Here is a 13,819-nt window from a genome sequence, read left to right as displayed (position 1 = left end):
CTAAAGGGTTATGAAAGGGAGAAAAATCATGAGCATTTAAGCAAGAAGTGTTCGAAATTATTTACAGATACTTTACGGGCTTAACAGATAGTCGGGGAATTCTTAATTACGTGTCACAATCTCTTGACTTCTTTATTTGATTCAGCAAATCCATACTTAGCCACTGCCTGTTATTGGCCTTGCACAGTATTTGGCATAGAATGGGTCCTAAATGAAAAAAAAATTTTAAATGCGTCACTGTGACAGATCCTGGAGATATGGGATAGTGCCAGCAGCCTTAAGAAGATCATAATTTAAGTGGAAGACCATTGTGTGACCAGCTAACTGTAGTGCAATAATGGCCAATGTTTACTGAGCTCTTACTATATCCCAGGTACCAAATACTTTATGCATATTATCTCTTAAATTCTTATGACAACCCTATGAGGTAGGCGCTGGTGTCTTCTCTGGTTAAGGATGAGGACGCAGATTCGGACAGAGGTCCACCAAGTTGGGATGGAGGTGGGATCTGAACCCAACTGTGTGGCCCCTCCCAGATCTGCTGCCCTCCCAGATCTGAGGGAGGTCTCTAGAAAGCAGGATAGGGAAGGGCGCTGGTTCTTCGGGAGAAAGATTTGGAAAATGTTCCCAGAGAGAGTGTTCATTCACTTGGCATCTTGAAGGTTTCTAGAGGGGGTGAGCTGGCTGATTCAGCATACCGTTCCTGGAGATGAAAAGCACAGGAAACTGAACACCATATCACATCATTTTGCTTCTAGTGTGGTTTTGACTTGGTGACCCCATCCTGGCAACGGCAAGCTCATCCATCTCACTGGGCTGCCTCAGTCCCTGGCTCAGGAGGAGAACTTGGCTCCCCTTCCAGCTCCCCCTGCTCATTCGGAATCAGACTTTCCTCCCTCTCTGGACATTGGGGTGGTCCCCACTCTGGACCTCCTTATCCCCATTTCTATTGTTACTTCCTCCCAGGCACTGCTAACTTGGGCTGAGCTACCCACTTCTGTTACTGACACACCCATCCTAGGAAACATACCTCGTCCTCGAGGCTTTCTTTCATGGTCCATCCAACCTTCACCCCACAGTCCCAGAGATGTGGGGCTGGTTCAGTGGCTCCAGCAGCTCCAGACTCCGTGGCCCTTTCATTCTCCTCTATCATGAAGACCAATCCACTTGAGGCATGTGGCAAACAGGTGAAGTGCTGCTCTTGAGCTGGATGAGAGGGACCCCATTCTGGTTCTCCTCTGGCCATACCCCTGTCCTCTACACATCACTTCAAGAATTGTGATGCTAAAGGAGCATATGTATCAGGAGACGGTATCCTCCTGCATTGTGATCTTCTCACCAGAATCCTGCAGTTTCTCATTCAGACAGCCCCATGCCCACTTTCAGGGCCTGTTCTGGAATCTTGCTGTGCCTGTCTTCCAGAGGGTGGGCTATGCTGGTATGTGCCTTCCTGGGCCCGAGGGCTGCCTGAGGGGAGGTGGGGACAGGCTCAAGCATGCAGGCTAGGGTATCCACAGGCTCAAACATGAGTCATTGTGCTACAGATCAGAGCTGAGAGTGGGGAACGGGCTGAGTCGATTCTCCCCTGAGCGCACAATGAGTGTGAGAGCTTTGAATAATCAGGACCTGGCCTTCTAAGTTGTTAAGAAGTTCTATTTATCAGGGAAGGTGGCTAGAACATATTTTATGTAGGTTTTCGTTTTATAACTATTTACTCATGGTATATGGGCCTCCAGTTTTATTCTCGCCCTAGGGCTTGTTAAAATCAGAGATGGGCTGGAGGACTGCGCTCTTATCTTTCATTGACTCAATCAAACCTAGTCATTTTATTTTCTACCAGGGAAAGGTGCTTCATGATGTATGTCTTGCCAACACAAGGATGCGAGTGCAGGGCGCAGCCACAAGTTGCCAGATGGCACCAAGACACCAACTGTTACCTAATGGTGAATTACGCCATTTAAAACCGGAGAATGCTGAATGGTTTCTGTGTGGCCCTATGGCAGCTCATGGGACAAGGAGAAGATTCACTGCCCCGTGTAAACAGAAAGGGCTGCTAGTCAAGGGAGCAGGGAAATCTGCCTCTCAAAGAGCACCCCCTCCCACGTTACATCACAAATCCCTTCTGTATAAAGTAATCTCCCGCCCACCTTATCTGTGCTTTTGCTTTCTGTGGTTTCAGTTACCTGCAGTCAACTGCTGTCCGGCTGTAGATGATCCTCCTTTGACTTATGGTCAGAGAAAGTCATTAGTAGCCCAACGCTATGCCTACCTCACTCACCTCGCTTTGTCTCGTCATCCCTACAAGAAGAAGAAGGGTGAGTAAAAGACAATAAGATATTTTGAGAGAGAGGGACCACATTCACATAACTTTTATTACCGTATATTGTTATAATGGTTCTATTTTATTATTAGCTGTTGTTAATCTCTTACTATACCTAATTTATGAATTAAACTTTATCATATGTACGTGTGTATAGAAAAAACATAGTATATATTGGGTTTGATACCATCCACAGTTTCAGGCATCCATGGAGGGGTGGTCTTAGAGCATACCCCCTGCAGATAAGGGGGGACCACATACCAGCCATTATAGTAAGCTAAGCAGTTTCATACATAACTCATATGAATCATGTTCTATGGAATATTTTTGGGTAGCATATCACTCTTATTTCTTCACTCAACCTCTTAGAAATAGCCCACATATAGGTCAGATAGTCTTTTTAAAAATTTTTAAGTTTTTTAAAAAAGATTTTATTTATTTGTCAGAGAGAGAGAGCACAAAAATGGGGAGTGGCAGGCAGAGGGAGAGGGAGAATCAGGCTCCCTACTGGGCAAGGAGCCCGATGCAGGACTTGATCCCAGCACCCCGGGATCATGACCTGAACCAAAGGCAGCTGCTTAACAGACTGAGCCACCCACCCAGGCATCTCTAGGTCAGATACTCTTATCACATTGCTTTTGTTAAGAGATATTAGTGTATTAGTTATACACTGCTGTGTAACAAATTACCCCCAAACTTAGTGGCTTCAAACAACAGCACTTATTATCTGACAGTTTCTGTAGGTCAGGAGTCTGAGTGTGGCTTTGTTGGGTCCTCTGGCTAGGGGTCTCTCACAAAGCCATAATCAAGTTGTGGCAAGGGTTACACCTCAAGGCTCAAGTGCAGGGCGATCCCCTTCCAAGCTCACTCACATGGTTGCTGGCAGGATGTGTTTCTTGTTGGCTGCTGAACTAAGATTGCCTTCAGTTTCTGTCACATGAGTGCCTCTCCATAGGGTAGCCGACAAGATGGCAACTTGCTTCATTGGAGCAAGAAGAGAAAAAAGCTAGACAGAGAAAGTGTGAGTGAGACAGAAGTCGTGGTGTTTTGTAACCTTATCTTGGAAGTGTCTGTGGTAGATAGAATTCTAAGATGTTCCCCTGGTGTATACGTCTTACATAATTCCAGAACTGTGAGTAGGATGGGAGAGCACTCCCAATACTGTGTTACATTATATGGTCAAAAGGAGTCTGCAAATGTAATTAGGGTCTCAAATTAGTAGACTTCAAGATAAGGAGGTTATCCAGGTAGAACTGACCTAACCACATGAGTCCTTGAGAAAGCTAGCTACCACATATATAATTAATGAGTCTGGGGCTCAAGATCAGAGATGAAGCAAGTTGGAGATTCAAAGCATGAGAAGGATTAGACACACTGTTGCTGATTTGAAAATGGAAGGGGCCACGTGGCAAAGGATACAGGTGGCGCCTGGCAGCTGAAAGCATCATGCAGATGATGGCCAGCAAGGGAACAGGAACCTCAGTTCTACAAACACAAGGAACCAAATTCTGCCAACAGCAAGAATGGACTTGGAAGTAGATGTTCCCAAGTCTGTAGACAAGGATTCAGTCTGACCAACACCGTGATTTCAGAGTTGTGACACTTTGAGCAGAAAGCCCTGCAAAACTATTCCCAGACTCTTGGCTCGCAGAAAGAATAAGATAATACATTTTTGTGGTTATGAGCTGCTGTGTTTGTAGTACTTTGTTATGCGGTGTTATAAGCTGAATCGTGTCTCCCTTCACCCCCAAATCTGCATGTTGAAGCCCTACCCCCTAGCGTGACCATATTTGGAGATAGGGCCAACAAAAAGCAGGAAATTAAAGTTAAATGAGGTCATAAGAGTGGGGCCCTGATCTGATAGAATTAGTGTCCTCAAGAGAAGAGAGACAGTGGGCTTTCTTGCTGTCTCAGTGTGCACTTGCCAAGGAAGAATCACGTGAGGCCACAGCCAGGAGGTGGCCATCTCCAAGCCAGGAAGAGACCTCTCACCAGAAACCAAATTGTCTGGAACCTTGATCTTGGACTTCTAGGCTCCAGACTGTGAGAAAATAACTTTCTGTTGTTTAAGTCACTCATCTGTGGTATATCGTTATGTAGCCTGAACAGACTAACCCATGCAGTGATAGAAAACTGAGAGAGTGGCATCCCCTCAGGTTTGCTGTATTTTGTTCATGAAAAGTAAGTCACCAGATCCAGTCTGCTCTTAAGGGGAAAGGTTACACAGGGCATGGCACAAGGAGATGGGATCATTGGGGCCACCCCGGAAGTCTACCTATCGTAGATGCATTTAGCAAAAATGTCTTTTAACGTGTATGTATGCCAAACATGAGGTGAACCATTCATGGACACTGCGAATTTGGGGATAATTCCAGTCTTCAAAACCATCCACTCCTCATACAATTGTGGCATTATTCTAGTCCCCACGTGACCATGGGAAAGCTTGGGGCAACTTGCTTATTTGTTCAGCTGGGTGGCAATGTGGCACAGTGGTGCTTGGCACGCGGTGGGTTCAGGTCCTAACTCTGCCCCTTCCTGGGTGTGTGGCTTGAGCAGATTGCTTATCTATTCTGAGCCTTTATTTTCTCACATGTAAAATGGGCATAAGGAGAACACTTTACCCACAGCATCACTAAGAGAATTAAAAATGCTCATGCATGCAAGATCACAGCCCAGCACTAGTATACCATAAATGCTTCGTAAACGTTATCTACGTTAGAGAACAAAATTCAACTGAGTGAATTTTAAAGATCCTATTGGCTTTATTCAGCAATTCATGAATCCGGCAGCATGCAATCTGGCCGATAGAAAGGAGTTCCAAAGAGCCATACAAGGCAAGAGCTTTTGTAGGCAGAAGGGGGAAGGAGCAAGGAAGTTGTACTAGGCAAAAAACACATTGGTTATTGGGAGGTCACTGTCCTCGGAGGGGGTGCCAGGGTTTTGTCAAGCGGATGACCTAATGAATGTTGATCAGACGAGTCCTGATTGGCTGCTTTAAGATTCCATTTCTGTGACAGCCAAAACTGTAAGTAAGTTAAGTTTCTTTTTGGTGATACAGGGCTTAGCATTGGCGACTCCATTTGGGGCCTGTTGTCTTTTCTTTAACATCTGTTCTTATCATCAATACCAGGAAGGTCTCCCGCACAGCCTAGCGTGCCACAGGCAAGTGATAATATCCACTCTTCGTGAGAGTAAACCACCCACCTCATTCATGTATTTTATTTCACTTCCTCTTCATGGCCTACCCTACGAGTTAGATATTTATTATCCTTAGCTTACAAATAACAAAACTTACTGAACCCTGTGGAGACTGAAGGATTTGTATCTGAGCACTGAAGTCAGGATTCAGACCCAGGGTCCCCAACTCTGAGTCCCATTGCTTCCCACCCCACCCAGCTGCCGTTCCCAGGGGCCTGGGGTCCAGGTGGCTCAGGACGTCACTACCACCTGGACTCCAGGTCACATGTAAGAGCTCATTTTCTCTACATGGAGAGCCCAGGATTGCCAGGTCACCTGGACGACCAAAATTATTTAAAGTTTTATCATCCCTCCTGCTCCCTTTTTAATTTGCAGCACCTTAGAATGAAAAGCCAGGCTTGCTGTAAGGGTCCCACACAATTCTCTGGGAAAGCAGGGGAGAGGTTGGAAGGGTGGGTTTGAAGCCAGATTCTCTGGCCTCCCCCAGTCCAGCCTGTGTTCCATCACCCACAGCTCTGGGACTGTGTGCCTCTGAAGCGGCAGGTGCGGGGAAGGCTGGGTGTGGACTCCCAGCCCCCATCAATGTTGCTGGGCCTCTGGGGGCACTGTAGAGATGTAGTCCATTAAGGGATTACCTCGGTGCTAATGCTTTCCACAGAGAAGTGCTATTCTGCTGGGACCTCCTGAGGGTAGCTGAAAGTGTTTCATTTCTATTCATTCTATTCTCTGGATTCCTCGATTTAATGAGGTCTTTACTTTTGCCTTTAAAGAGTGCTCTCATCCCTGTGGAGTCTAGCTGTGGGCTGGAATTTGAATACTGTGGGGAACATGGAAAGAACAGGAGGAGAGGGACCAGAAGGTTAACCCCACACACACTGAGAAGGAGCTGGCTGTCTCTGAATCCCCATCTCTGGCCAGCCTCACGACCACCCTTCCTGAAATTCCAAATTTGGTGTTTCTGAGACCTCCCACCTACAGGTTTAACCTGCCCCAGTTCCAGATCAGACTTCCTCAGGGGCACAGAGTTTATTAATAGTCTCCACCCCCGGACCAGTGGGGATCGGGATGAATTCAGTCTCAGAAAATAGAGCCAATACAATAGCTGGGCCTCCAGCTGCTTCCCCCATCACTGCTCCTCCCCGGGCTCTGTCGCTGGCAATCACAAACCACTCATGGACTCAGAGTGACAGGACATCCTTGTATGCCCACATAGTGCAGAAAGTAACACTTCCGGGATATGGAGCTCTATTCAATGTTTAGTCCATTCAAGAGACTGGGCTCCCAGCTGCACTAGCCAGTCATCACCCTCCCAGTGACCCTGTTGGTGCTCTAGACCCACGTTTTGCCTCAAGCTCAACCCCAGCATCACTGTCAAGAGCCCTGGTTACTCTTGCTACTCTTCAGCCATGATGAACAAATCTCCCCCTTTCTATAACCACAACCTGTCAGATTCCTAAATATTCTGGTGACTGGAGCTCTTGTTACCTTGACATAAGTGTTTGTTTACCCACCCTTTACAGATGCCTCCAGGAGTTAGGGTTGAAAGAGTCCTACACTCTTAGACCCTCTGTAGTCTCTGTATCTCCAGTATAACCAATACATTTCTTTCAATCTGTAATAGATTGAAATGGAAGGGAACTGATACCAACTTCCAGAGCAACCCAATGCAATAAACCACTGCCACAAACTGTCTTGCTGTAGGTTGCTGGTAATCAGACACCAGGCGTCAGACCCAGGGCTCCAGGCAAACTCTTCAGCCCACATAGTCTGAAAGGCAGTACTTCTGACATATAGGGCCCATCCAATGTTTATTTCATTCAAGAGACCGGGTCTGGACTTGACTGGTCATGTGGTAGTCCTCCTAGCGATCCTAAGTAAAGCCATAGACTCAGCTTGAGCCTCAAGCTCAGAACCGCCCCCCCCGCGCCAACTGTCTAGAGCCCTCAGACACACTTAGAGCCTCCAAAACTGGGTCAACGGGGGTGCCTGGGTGGGTCAGTCAGTTGAGCCTCTGACTCTTGGTTTCTCCTCGGGTCGTGATCTTGGGATCCTGGGATTGAGCCCCGTGTTAGGCTCTGCACTCAGCAGGGAGTCTGCTTCTCTGCCTCTCTCTCCCTCTCCCTCTTTCCCTCCCCCCTCCGCCCCCCCCAACTCTTTCTTACAAAAAAATAAATGAATCTTAAAAAAAAAACACAAAAAACCTCAGTCAATGAGGAGGAGAAGGAAACTAGTATCAGGTATAGTGGAAGGCTGAGGCACTATGGTGAAATTCACAAGAGAGTGACACATTCAGACTTGGGCTAGCCTATTCACTGATGCTCCAAGTCAGGCAGGCGCGGGCAATGGAGTTACTATAGGGCAGTGCCTTCTAATATCCCCTGCCCTCTTCTGAGGCTGAGCATGGTCCTTCACTCTGACTGCACATTAGACTCACCAAGGGAGATTTGAAATTTCAGAGGCTGGTTTCCACAATCAGAGATTATGACTTAATTGGTCTGGAGTCATTCCTGGGCGTTAGCACTTTTGAGGAACTCCCCAGGTAATTCCAGGAGGCAAGGACTGATGGTAAGGAAGAATTTCTGGCCTAAAGACATTAGGATTTGTATACCACGAGATTGAGAGCTCTGGCTCTGGAGGCCGGAAAAGAAGACAAATCTAATCACAGAGACTGGGCCTTAGATAAACTTAGTGATTTCTTCCCAGTCCACCAGTTGCAGTCTATTCCAGATCTTTCTCCCCACCAGCTGATAAAGCTGAGGATCCTAGTGGACCTCCAGGAGAGAGCCATCGTGAGTTTGGGTTAAGGGACTGGACTGAACTGAGTTTAGAAGTAAAGGACCCCACTGACCATACCTAGATGAGTCAGGGGCTGACATTTTGGCAACATCACTCTTCCCAGTAAAATTACATCCTTAATATTATTGTCTGGCATAAAATCCTTCCAGGAGTCTCTAAATTGTTACAGTAAAAGGAGGCTACAGACCTGGGATTTGGAGAAGATCAAATGAGCCTTTTAAGAGCCCTCCTTTTTGAGTAAAATGGGCCCAGTACATTCTTTGGACAAAGTTAATCAGGAAAGGAAACCGTCTTAAAGCAAACCCTGCGAATGATGGCCATGCGCAGAGAGGGGATTGTGCCTGGAATGTGATGTCAGAGGCAAGCGATGCTAATGGCTAAACAACGATGAATTAGCTGGTGGAGTTGAGCAACTATTGGGTTTGCCACTGACCGTATCCAAGTTAGAGCTCTTCAGGGACATGCAATGGCTGTCAGTCCTCGGAATAAATCTGTCTGAGGCTGCCGGTGCCTTTGGCTGCTTTCGTGAGCAGATGTCACTGAATGCAGCTCAGTCTCATTTCCATACAAGTAGCCCATACCCTGCCCCCGGCAACCTTTGCGCAAGAGCCTTCATTTCCCCCAGAATGCCCAGTGCGGGTGCCTTTGCTTCCCCAGAGTGCCCAGCACGGTGGTTCCAGGTGAGAATGGATGTAAGCTGCAGGGATGGCTCCTAGAACTGACTTCTGGGGAGGGAATACATAAACCTCCTCATCAGTCCTGCAGGTTTCTCATAGCTGACATGTGATCCCTTGCAATTCTGCTTTTTTTCTGGGACAGTATGAAGAATCTTATATTCAGTCATATAAAATACTGATCAAGTGTCTACTTTGAGTAGAAGACTTTTTTTTTTTTTTTCAGGCACCGAGGAAGGAACAGGAACAAGAAGCATAACAGACAGGCTTCTGCCCTCAGAGTGCTTCTAGTCTAGTGCATACAGAAAATAAGCAGGCATTCCAATAAATAAATAAAATTCAGTAAGCATCAAAGCTGTGAGGAAATTATACAGGGTGACCTGAGTACCAAGAAGTCTGCACAAGCAATAATAGAAACCATAGGGAAATTGGAATTCATCAAAATTGAAAACTTTTTGCTCTCGTGGAAGTGATGCAGTAAAAGAGACAAATAACACCCCTCCCCACCTTTTTTAAGAAAAAGGGGCAAGGACATGAATAGCTATTTCTCCAGAGCAAATATGCAAATGACCAATAAGCACAGGAAGAGTGGTTCAACATCTTCAGCCATCCATTGGACCCAGTTCAAAACCACAGTGAGATACCACTTCTCACCCACTAGGATGGCTATAATAAAAGACAGATGATAAGTAGGCAAAGATGTAGTGAAACTGAAGCCCTCATACGCTGTCAGTAAGAATGTAAAATGATATAGTGAATGAAATAGTCTGGCAGTTACCCAAAAGTTAAATATAGAGTTGTCATATGACCCAGAAGATCCTCTCATGTAGTAAGTTCAAGAGAAATGAAAACAAATGTCCACACAAATACTTGTATGTGGGTGTTCATAGCAGCATTATTCACAGTAAGTCAAAAAGTGGAAGCAAACCAGGAGTTCATCAACTGACGAATGAATAAGCACAATGTGGCGTATCAGACAGTGGAATGTGAGTTGGTAATAAAAAGCAATGACGTGCAGACACATGCTACAACGTGGATGAACCCCACAAACATGTAAGAGGATGCTCACAAAAGGACACATGTTGCCTGACACCATTTACGCGAAACGGCCCAAAGAGATGAATGTGCTGAGATAGAAAGTAGATTATCGGTTGCCTGGGGATTGTAGAAGGAGGTGGAGCAGGGCAGGTGGCTACTAAAGGGTACAGAGTTTTTTGGGGGGAGGAGGGATAAAAATGTTCTAAAACTGTGGTGAGGGTTCCACAATTTTGTGAATATACTAACGACCATTGAGCTGTATACTTTAGGTAAATTGTATGGCATGTGACTTATAGCTCAATAAAGATCTTATGGAAAGGGGGAGGAGGAGGAAGCAGAAACAGCTGCCACCAGCCACAGAAGGATTTAGGATTTGGAGGAAGCATTCCGTGCAGAGAAAAAACCTCTAGCTTTTCTGTTCCATATTTTGTGGTATAATGAAAGAACACGGGTTTCAGACCAGGCATATCCAAGTTTGAATACTATTCCCACCATTGATCATGACTAGCTTCTCTAAAAAAAAATTTAAGCTTCCTTTTTTGAAAAAGTACTGTGTATTAGATTTTGGGCTAATGGATTTACATGCATTGATGTAATTTCATCCTTGTAAATACCTTGGATGGAGGCAATACCACCTCCCTGTCGTGGGAAGGTGAGGCTCAGATTAGCTTTAACCACCACGCTATGCTGAAGGAACAACCTGAGAGGAGCACATCACCTCTTTGGCTATCATGCCTCTCATTTATGGAATGGAGATAATAGTTCCCATATGCTGGTCCCGTAGATTGAGAAGCCGTGTGTCCCTAGCCCTGTTCCTAGAATTAATTCAAAAGTTCTCTAAAGTTTTTATAGTTAAAAAAATGTATATGATTATTTATATGAATGTTTTACTTCCACATTAGATTGTGAGCATTTCATGTTAAAGAGCAATGATTTACAGGTCTCTTAAAAATTTAACCTCACAGGGGAGCCTGGGTGGCTCATTTGGTTAAATGTCTGACTCTGATCTCAGCTCAGGTCTTGATCTCAGGGTCTTGAGTTTAAGCCCTGTGTTGGGCTCCAGAGCCTACTTTAAAAAAAAAAAAAATTAAACCTCATGCTACGCAAAACTGTGTTTGGCACATGTAGCTGGTTAAATAATGGCTCCTCCCCCAAAAGATATGTCCAAGTCCTAATATCCAGGCCCTGTGAGTGTGACTTTATTTAGGAAAAGGGTGTTTCCCTACTCCACAAACGGCAAGTATCATTAAGTTAAAGACCTTGAGATGAGCTCATTCCGGGTTACCCACGTGGGACCTAAATCCAATGACAAGTGTCTCTATTAAAGAGGGGGGCACTCAGGCGGCTCAGTCGGTTAAGTGTCTGACTCCTGATCTCAGCTCAGGTCATGATCTTAGTGTTGTGAGATCGAGCCCCATGTTGGGCTCCGCACTCAATATGGAGTCTGTTTGAGATTCTCTCCCTCTCCCCCTACCCCCCATGCACTTGCTCTCTCTCTCTAAAATAAATAAATAAATAGAATTGTTAAAAAATAAATCAATAAAGGCAGAAAAAGGGAAGATGCAGACCCCTAGTCAAAGACCATGGGAAAACAAAAGCCAAGGCTGACGTTATGCATTCACAATCCAAGCAATACTTGGAGCCACCAGAAACTGGAAGAGGCAAGGCAGGCTCATTCCCTAAGCTTCACTGATTTTCATCTGTAACTGGACCTTCATAATTGTGCTTCTGAATCCCTGCTGCTACTCTTCAGTAGGACCAACAGAGAATTATTAAGGAGCGTCCGGCTCAAGTTCAGCATGGGAGCAGATACCCTAGCCAACCACAACCGCTATTTCAGTGGGGTTGAGAGAAGGACCCATGCATCCCCCCAAAGCCTTTACTAGGCTGCCCTAAGACACCTGGCTTTCTCCCTTGACTACATGGCATCGATGAGTAATGTTTCCTCTGAGTCTCAGTTTCTTCATCTGCAAACTGGCGTTGGTAGTTCTTAGTCTCCAGACTGGAAGAGAGCTCATTAAGAAAGATGACTTTCACATGCCTGACTCCACAAACGGTAGGAAATAGATTTAAGTCAGCAGAGTTGGAATAGCAGGTTCCACACGCGGCTCAGAAAGAGAGGAAGCATATGTCAGTGGCACTGAGGAGACCAGTAGTTTCTCATGCTACACTTTTCCTTTTCCCATGGCTGGGAGGGAGGCTTCCTCTTGCAGGGGAGGCCAGTCCCCAGACAACAGACCATCATGTACTCCATCCTCTGAGCCACTACCCTCCACCATTCTCCCTAGAGTGGCCTTGGGCTTGGGCAAATGGTCAGAAAGCTTGACAAGCCTACACAGAGTTTCTGGGGAAGAGGCTTCTTCTTATTACTCGATGCTTTATTTTTATTTTTAATTTTCTTATCCATTTCCTGCCCCAGTAAAGGGATAATCCTCATGTATGCTATGGTACTAAACTCTTGCCATAGGACAATACGCAAAGAGTAGAATGTATCATTCCTCAGTTTCTCTCAGGATGAGCTGGGATAAACACAACTATTTGTTTATAATCCTTTGGACTTACATTTGGAGATACTGGCTCATCTAAGGTGTATTCCATAGATTTAGTATCCCCAATTAATGCATCAGGAAATTGAGAGTCGGGGATGTTGTGGTTTGTGCCACATCCCGTCGCTTCTGAGTGCAGGACTGGTACTCAACAGCACGACGTCTGTGGAAAGGGGAACCATGATCATCATTGAGTTAGACTTTGTCTCTGGCTTTTACCTATAATTTTATAGATTAGGGGCTTAATCTTATATCTTCCCAGAGATTTTGCCTTGGGGTGTTTTATAAGGGAACTTGGACGGTGAGAACCAAGGGTGCGCATCCATTTCAATTTGGAGATTCCATTTCAAACGTCTGTGGGGCTCTACAAGAATAGACTTATACTACGCTGTCGGTTTCAGTTCTGTTTGCTCTCACCATTTTATCTCTGGCACTTAGATCTTTTTTCTACAATATTACAGCTGCCTCCTTTCCAGCACAATCATTTCCTGTCTCTTCTACGCCCAGCGAACCACATAAACAAGGAAAGACAGAGGGAAGCACACGCAGTCTGTGCTTTCTCAAAGTTTAAGTGAACTCTCCCCTAGCCGAAAACCTCAGCCCTCCCCACAGGCCCACCTCTCCCCCTCGCATGGCTCTGCTGAAGAAGGGTTTGTCTGGGAAAGGCCCCTGATGCCATGTCTGTTTGGTGACAGCTGTCCAAACGCAAGAGGTGTTATGCATTTGGAGAATGAAGTTATTTGGCTGAATTGATGGTGTGTGACCATGAGTGGCAGATGTCTCTTTTTGTGCTGGGCACAACACCCTCACGTCCCTTGGTTTCCAAAGCAGACATGCTGGAGAGAGAGGAATTTGAAGCCAGCACCGTTTCTTCTTTGTAGGAAAGATGAGCATTATTCTGAGTTTGTGAAATCTTGCACGAGGGTCTCTCCATCCCTAAAGCTAGTCCCCATTTTCTGCCTTTTCTGAAAGCCTTCCTGGTTTTTCTCCTTGACCTCTTCACCTTTGGGAGTCCAGAGGGCTAGTAGGCACTGAAGGATCCCCCTTGCACAGAGAAGAAGGCACATCTCGTCAGGGTCTTTCATGTTGAGTCTGCCTGAAGTGGAAGGTTCCCTTCAGAGCTGCTGTATCTTCCTTGGCCTGATACAGGCAGAATGGGCTGTCCAGTGGGTTCGTCTGGATGGAGTTGTATACACAAGGGACAGGAGCCAATGGAATCAAACGTCATTAAAATCTTATCATCAGGG

This window comes from Ailuropoda melanoleuca, chromosome 10 (assembly GCF_002007445.2).
Source record: "Ailuropoda melanoleuca isolate Jingjing chromosome 10, ASM200744v2, whole genome shotgun sequence".
In the NCBI taxonomy this organism is placed as follows: domain Eukaryota; kingdom Metazoa; phylum Chordata; class Mammalia; order Carnivora; family Ursidae; genus Ailuropoda; species Ailuropoda melanoleuca.
This window is presented reverse-complemented; position numbering follows the sequence as displayed.